Raw genomic sequence first — 6,640 nt, forward strand, 5'->3', positions numbered from 1 at the left:
TATTGGCCCGGGATGTCCTCTGACATCAAGCAATGGGTTCAGCGTTGTGAACGCTGTCAGGTCGCAAAGGACTCAGGGTTGGGGCCTCATAGTTATATGGGTCACCTGTTGGCGTCTAGGCCAAATGAAATCCTGGCCATAGACTTCACGGTGTTGGAACCTTCCCGTAGTGGAGTTGAAAACGTTTTGGTTATGACTGACGTTTTTAGCAAATACACCGTTGCAGTCCCTACCTGGGACCAGCGGGCCTCTACTGTGGCCCAGGCCCTGTTAACAGAGTGGTTTTTTAAGTTTGGCGTTCCAAGCCGCCTCCACTCTGACCAGGGTAGAAATTTTGAGAGTTTGGTGATGCAACAGTTATGCGAATTGTATCGGGTAGCCAAGTCCCGTACAACCCCTTACCACCCAGCGGGTAATGGGCAGTGCGAACGGTTTAACCGAACCCTCCATAACCTCCTCCGGACTCTGCCATCATCTCAGAAACGCGACTGGGCTGCATGCTTACCGCATGTGCTCTTTTGCTATAATAGCACGCCACATCAGGGCACCGGAGAGTCACCGTTTCTCTTGATGTTTGGCAGGGATCCTAGGCTGCCTATTGATTTCCTTCTAGGCCGCGTTCAGGACCCAGTGCCTGGAGAGGTACAGGACTGGGTGGCCGAGCACCAAGCCAGGTTAATGGTGGCTTTTGAGGGAGCTCGGGCACGGTTGTCGCTGGCCGCTGACCGCCGTAAGGAACGGCATGACCAGAGAGTCCACCCTGTTCCTTTAAAGGTCGGTCAGCTGGTGTATCTTCGAGATCATAGCACCCGGGGCCGGCACAAGATCCAGGACCTTTGGAGCTCTGTGGTCTATCAGGTGTTGAGGGCACCCCAAGAGAACGGGGCTGTTTATACCATTGCCCCCGTGGGAGACTTGGAGAAGGTTCGACATGTCCATCGTGACATGTTAAAGGCACAGGTCAGCCTAGGGCCACCTACACCTGGTCCACCGGTTCCACCCCCACCTGTACCCGCTGACTCAGAGCAGACCTCTCTGAGTGACGACGAGTTGTGGCTCCTTGTCCCTGAGGTACCCTCACACCCTGTCGCACCTGTGGTGTCACTTCCCGATGCCTCTAGAGTTCCATCGGTGGAGCTCAGGTCTACTCCCAGTGTGATTGTAGCACCCTCGACCTCTGCTCCCCCAGGTTCTTCCTCAGGCTCTGTTGAACAGTCTGAGGTGAGTGGGCCACATTTGCGGAGAACAGCACGTTCAACAGCTGGTCATCACTCAAATGTTTATCACTTGCCACGTCCTGTTGAATCTGCGTCAGTTGCTAATGCTCAGCTTGCCATATTCAGGCCATGGTGTTAGGTTCCTTGAGTTATTGTCGGGGCGCCAATACAAAAAAAGGGGGGTAGATGTAGCCAGATGGGCTACTCGCCTTCCGTTGTTTTTCTTCTCTCATTCTCTCTCTCTCTCGCTCGCTCTACCACCCTCGCTCTCTTTCCACTGCACTCGCTCCTTGTATCAGGTGATCGGGTTAATTGGGAACCCACCTGCACATTGATTGCAGGGTGGCGCTAGCCTGTATAAAGCTAAGCCGATGTCTTGTTGGATTAATTCCTCCCGAGCTTCTGGTACGATACAGCAGTAAATGCTGGCGTACTGCGACGGACTGATCAGCAAGAGCCGATTATACGACAGCTACAGGTATGCTCTCGCTTAACCTTGGATTCCCTCCGAATACTGGAATTGGTGTTAATATCCTTTTCCGGCCTGTTGTAGCGCAGCAGTCTGTTTAATTTTGCCATTGCGGAGAGAGGTGTTCGTGGTATCTCCACCAATGAGAGTATAGTGCCTCCGGTCCTGGGGTAAGCTGTTAGAACTACTTTTATTAGCATTCATAGCTATAAGAGTTTAAGGTTACACTTATCTGTTTCAGGGTTCACTGCTGTACTCACCTCTCCATGGTAAATTGTCCAACCTAAATTGGAAGAGTGGACTGCCTTCTCAGTTGCTGTCGTGAACTCCTCCTTGGTGGAGTCTGCTGTCTTGTCTTGTTTTGTCTTATCTTGTTTTTATTAAGTAGGCTTACCTTTTTTTGGGTTCGCCTGGTGTTCTATTTTACCCTGGACTGTTGCTCGTACCCACACTTCTGTGATCGGGCTGAAGTGATTCTCTGCCCGAGTGTCGTGCTGGGACTCTAAATCGCCTGGGTGGCCGGTCTCAGCCGGTGGGGAGCCAGACCGGCCTACGCCTGAGAATAATTATTACCAGCACGAGTGGTAGTTTGACCCGTGGGGAATAAGCCTTTCCCGTGTGTGTGTGTGTGTGTGATTTCTTTTATTAAAGTTATTAAAGTGTGTTTTAGTCTTTTTATGATTTGTAGCGAGCCTGACGCTCAGTGTCCTTTTATTCTTTTAACATACTTTTCTGTGTTTTATTTCAGTGAAGGAGGACGAGCCAGTGGCCCTGGGACCTCAGGTGGTGGGTCGTTTTCACACTTTCTTTTGTACAGCACTGGGTGGTCTGCAGTGATTCTTTTGGTGTGATTTTCTTTTGGTTCCACGGCTGCTGGTAAGTCCAAGTTCCACGATTGTTTATTTTTACTGTAGGACACTGTCAATAATGACGCTACATCTTGACTTTTAATATTTTATTTATAAAATATTATTTATAATATTTTATTTATTTCTATAAATAAAACTGTTTTAATATTGGAAGCCAACCTGCCTCAGTGTGCATCCTTGAATCTGTGCGGTCTTCTTTTATTCCTTTTATTTATTTTTCTTAAATATATTTCCTGGGGGTGTAATTCCCCTAGGTGGCGTTGTCAAGTTTATTTATTTTGTGCATAACCCCGCCGACCACTTGGTCACATTTGCATTAGCATTAAGAGAAGCCCAGATACAGATAAAGCCACATGTAACATAACATATTATAATCATATCACATGTTGCTTTGCAGACACGTTGTGTTTGCATCAGTTGCTTATTGTATATAGTATTTTATTTTATTGCATTCCAGTGTTTTCTAATTTCTGCTACATAACTTTGCACTTTTTCTGTAACAAAACAAATTTCCCACCTGTGGGACTAATAAAGGTCATCTTATCTTATCTGATTGTACCAAATGGAGCTGCCTGGGTTGTTGCGCTTATAGAGCAATTTCTGGATAATAACAGGTTGCATTTAAATGCCAAATAATCAGCTGTAGCAGAAGCTGACTGGCTGATGACCAATCAATCATATTAAAAAACAATATGATTGACTTACATTACCCAAGGCTACACTCTGTTGATGAACTGCACAACTTCACATTTCAACATTAATCACTCAATAATCTGATTTTGTGATCCTTTTTCATTAGATGACAAAAATTGATTTATCCACAAACACAACATTAAAGCACCTGCGTCACCGGACTTGAACTGGAGCTCTGGGATCGTTTGTTTCCTTTTGTCATTTCTGAGTTGCTTTTCTGAGCTCGACAGATTGTCGTGCTTTTGGAAGCATTGTTGTATTGTTGGTCTGCACAGTGTTTAGGTGGGTGGTCTGTGTCAAAGTAAACTCCACATGAATTCCAGGGTATCACAGAACAACACTACATTGCAATGACCCTGGCTGATTCTCCTGCGGTCGATGCGCGTAGACCGTGAACAGTCCTTAAAGCCGTATCTGAAAATTGGGCCCGAATCAGTCGAAGATTGTGTAACTGATTTCAAAGGCTGGTCTTCTTTAAAAAGTGGAGTGGATCAAATCCTAAACATTATATGAAAAGCAGCTATTAAACATCTGCGTCGATGAAGGTTCCCCCTTGTGAATATTTGGGTCTCTTTGTTGCTGACTCACATCAGGTTTGTTTCTTCTGCACGATGCTCGCTCACTTTCTCCTCCTCTCCCCCCTCCACGAAGGCGAAGGACATAAATTTCTTGCCTCGATCTCTGAGTGGTTTCAGAGGTTGAAGAACGCTGTGCTCTGTAAATTCTGCTCCTCTATTTACATTAGCGTGTCAGAGGTCCTCGCACTAATTCAGCCGGTCCCAGTGTTTCTGGGCGGGGAGTACATCACTCTACTTTGGGTTAAGCATCCATTACTGAAGCCTGCTGGCCTTGAGGTTGAAAATTGTTTACACACTTGCCCGAACTTATCAGGAGCCTCGAGCTTCTCCTTTCCCCGGAGTCTTTTTGAGGCCACTCTCGCTTTCATCTGTGGATTCTCTGTGGCCACTAACTTTCAGCTGCTAATTACACGCAGTGAACTGTTGCAATCGTATCATAAGTGCTGCGACATCCTGCCTGTGGAAGTGATTTTTGTTCTGTGCTAAATAAAAAATAATGTTCTGAAATAAAGGTCTGAGTGTCTCTTGACAGTTCTCTAGACTCTGTTTGTTCCAGGATGTGTTGCCCCAACAGTCTAATATCAACAGGAGGTTTGTGAAAAATGAAAGGTGGCGGCAGGTTAATCTTACAAGAGCAGGTTTTCCGATAGCACTTACTGCACTGAATGTCAAATAAATTCACATTCTGTGACACTGCAGAGATGTTACTGCAAAAGCACAATAGTCGTACAGCAGAAAAAAAAACGCATGTTTTACTCTGTCAGTGTTTCACTCTGTGATTAACATTATTCACATATTGTTGGTTTATGATAAAATGATGACTCAGAAAAATCTGAATCAGAAATGTAACAATTTAAAGATGAGCTGTCATTAACTTTTTCTCCAGCGCCATCATAACACTAACATGTGAGTGAGTGAAATATACCAGCAACAGGCAAACGACTGATGTAACATTTACATGCTGTCGATGTTTACATTTGACACGAGTAGATTGTTCTTTTAGTGCACATCAGTATTTTACGTGACAGTACAGTTATGTTTAAACTGATATGCTAGTGGTGACCAGTCCAGGATGGATGGATGGATGTGTGCCTTTGGACAGTGATCTGCATTTACCTGGACGACCCCTGCAGGGTGTTACTAGTTACAGATGTGTGCAGATAGTCGACTAAGTGTTGCTAATTAGGGCTGCCACAAACGATTATTTTGATAGTTGACTAATCAGATCAGAATCAGAATCAGAAAGGGGTTTATTGCCAAATGTTGAGCAGGTTTACAACATTAGGAAATTGCTGCGGTGCTTCAGTGCAAACATAGTGTCATAAATAGCACTTAAATAGACATGAAAAAATAAAAGTAGGTATAAGAATTAAAAGTGCTACGTAGAAAGATATGTGCATGAGCTATACATGGGATATATACATGAGAATAAGAATTAAGAGTGCTACGTAGAAAGATATGTGCATGAGCTATACATGGGATATATACATGAGAATAAGAATTAAGAGTGCTACGTAGAAAGATATATACATGAGTGCAGGTGGTGATCAGTGCCAAACATGGAATGATGCAGTGAACACAGCGTAGGGTCATGTGTTAGTGGTGGGAACAGTCATATGGTTATTGTTCATGTGTCCAACAGCAGAGGGGAAGAAACTGTTCTTATGGCGAGAGGTTCTGGTGCGAATGGACCGGAGCCTCCTGCCTGAGGGGAGCAGGTCAAACAGACTGTGTCCAGGGTGAGAAGGGTCAGCTGAGATCCGAGCTGCACGCCCCAGTGTCCTGGAGGTGTACAGGTCCTGCAAAGATGGGAGTCTGCAGCCAATCACCTTCTCAGCAGAGCGCACAACACACTGCAGTCTCTGTTTGTCCCTGATAGTGGCTCCAGCGTACCACACGGTGATGGAGGAGGTGAGGATGGACTCAATGATTGCAGTGTAGAACTGCATCATCGTCCGTGTTGGCAGGTTGAATTTCTTCAGCTGCCTCAGGAAGTACATCCTCTGCTGGGCTTTCTTGATGACGGAGGTGATGGTGGGCTCCCACTTCAGGTCCTGGGTGATGGTGGTACCCAGGAAGCGGAATGAGTCCACAGAGGTGATGGGGGTGTCAGTCAGGATGATGGGGGGGAGTGGGGCTGTGTGCTTCCTGAAGTCCACAATAATCTCCACTGTCTTCTGGGCATTCAGCACCAGGTTGTTGTGGCTGCACCAGGACACCAGACGTTCAACCTCCCTCCTGTAGGCAGACTCGTCCCCGTCAGAGATGAGCCCAATAACGGTGGTGTCATCTGCAAACTTGATTAGCTTGACAGACTGGTGGGTGGAGGTGCAGCAGTTGGTGTACAGGGAGAAGAACAGAGGAGAAAGAACACAGCCCTGAGGGGAGCCGGTGCTGATGGTCCGGGAGTCCGAGACATTCTTTCCCAGCCTCACATGCTGCTTCCTGTCCGTCAGGAAGTCAGTGATCCACCGGCAGATGGGATCAGGCACATTCATCTGGGAAAGCTTGTCTCGGAGATGGTCTGGAAGGATGGTGTTGAAGGCAGAGCTGAAGTCCACAAACAGGATCCTGGCGTAGGTTCCTGGGGAGTCCAGATGCTGCAGGATGAAGTGTAGGGCCATGTTGATGGCGTCGTCTACAGACCTGTTGGCTCTATATGCAAACTGCAGGGGGTCCAGGAGGGGGGCCGTGAGGGTCCTGAGATGGGAGAGAACTAGGCGCTCAAAAGACTTCATGACCACAGATGTCCGAGCCACGGGTCTGTAGTCATTTAGTCCAGTGATCCTAGGTTTCTTGGGGACAGGGATTATG

The 6,640-nt window shown here is 46.7% G+C and overlaps 1 long non-coding RNA gene across 1 annotated transcript; it reads left to right on the forward strand.

The window, feature by feature from the left end:
- The first annotated feature begins 259 nt into the window (after window positions 1-259).
- On the forward strand, window positions 260-2,859 carry LOC309688947. The gene is made up of 3 exons (XR_014271211.1): window positions 260-1,695; window positions 1,771-1,856; window positions 2,435-2,859. It is a non-coding gene; the product is annotated as an uncharacterized lncRNA (long non-coding RNA).
- The last annotated feature ends 3,781 nt before the right edge of the window (window positions 2,860-6,640 follow it).

This window comes from Aulonocara stuartgranti, assembly GCF_965226115.1.
Source record: "Aulonocara stuartgranti genome assembly, chromosome: 15".
Lineage (NCBI taxonomy): Eukaryota > Metazoa > Chordata > Actinopteri > Cichliformes > Cichlidae > Aulonocara > Aulonocara stuartgranti.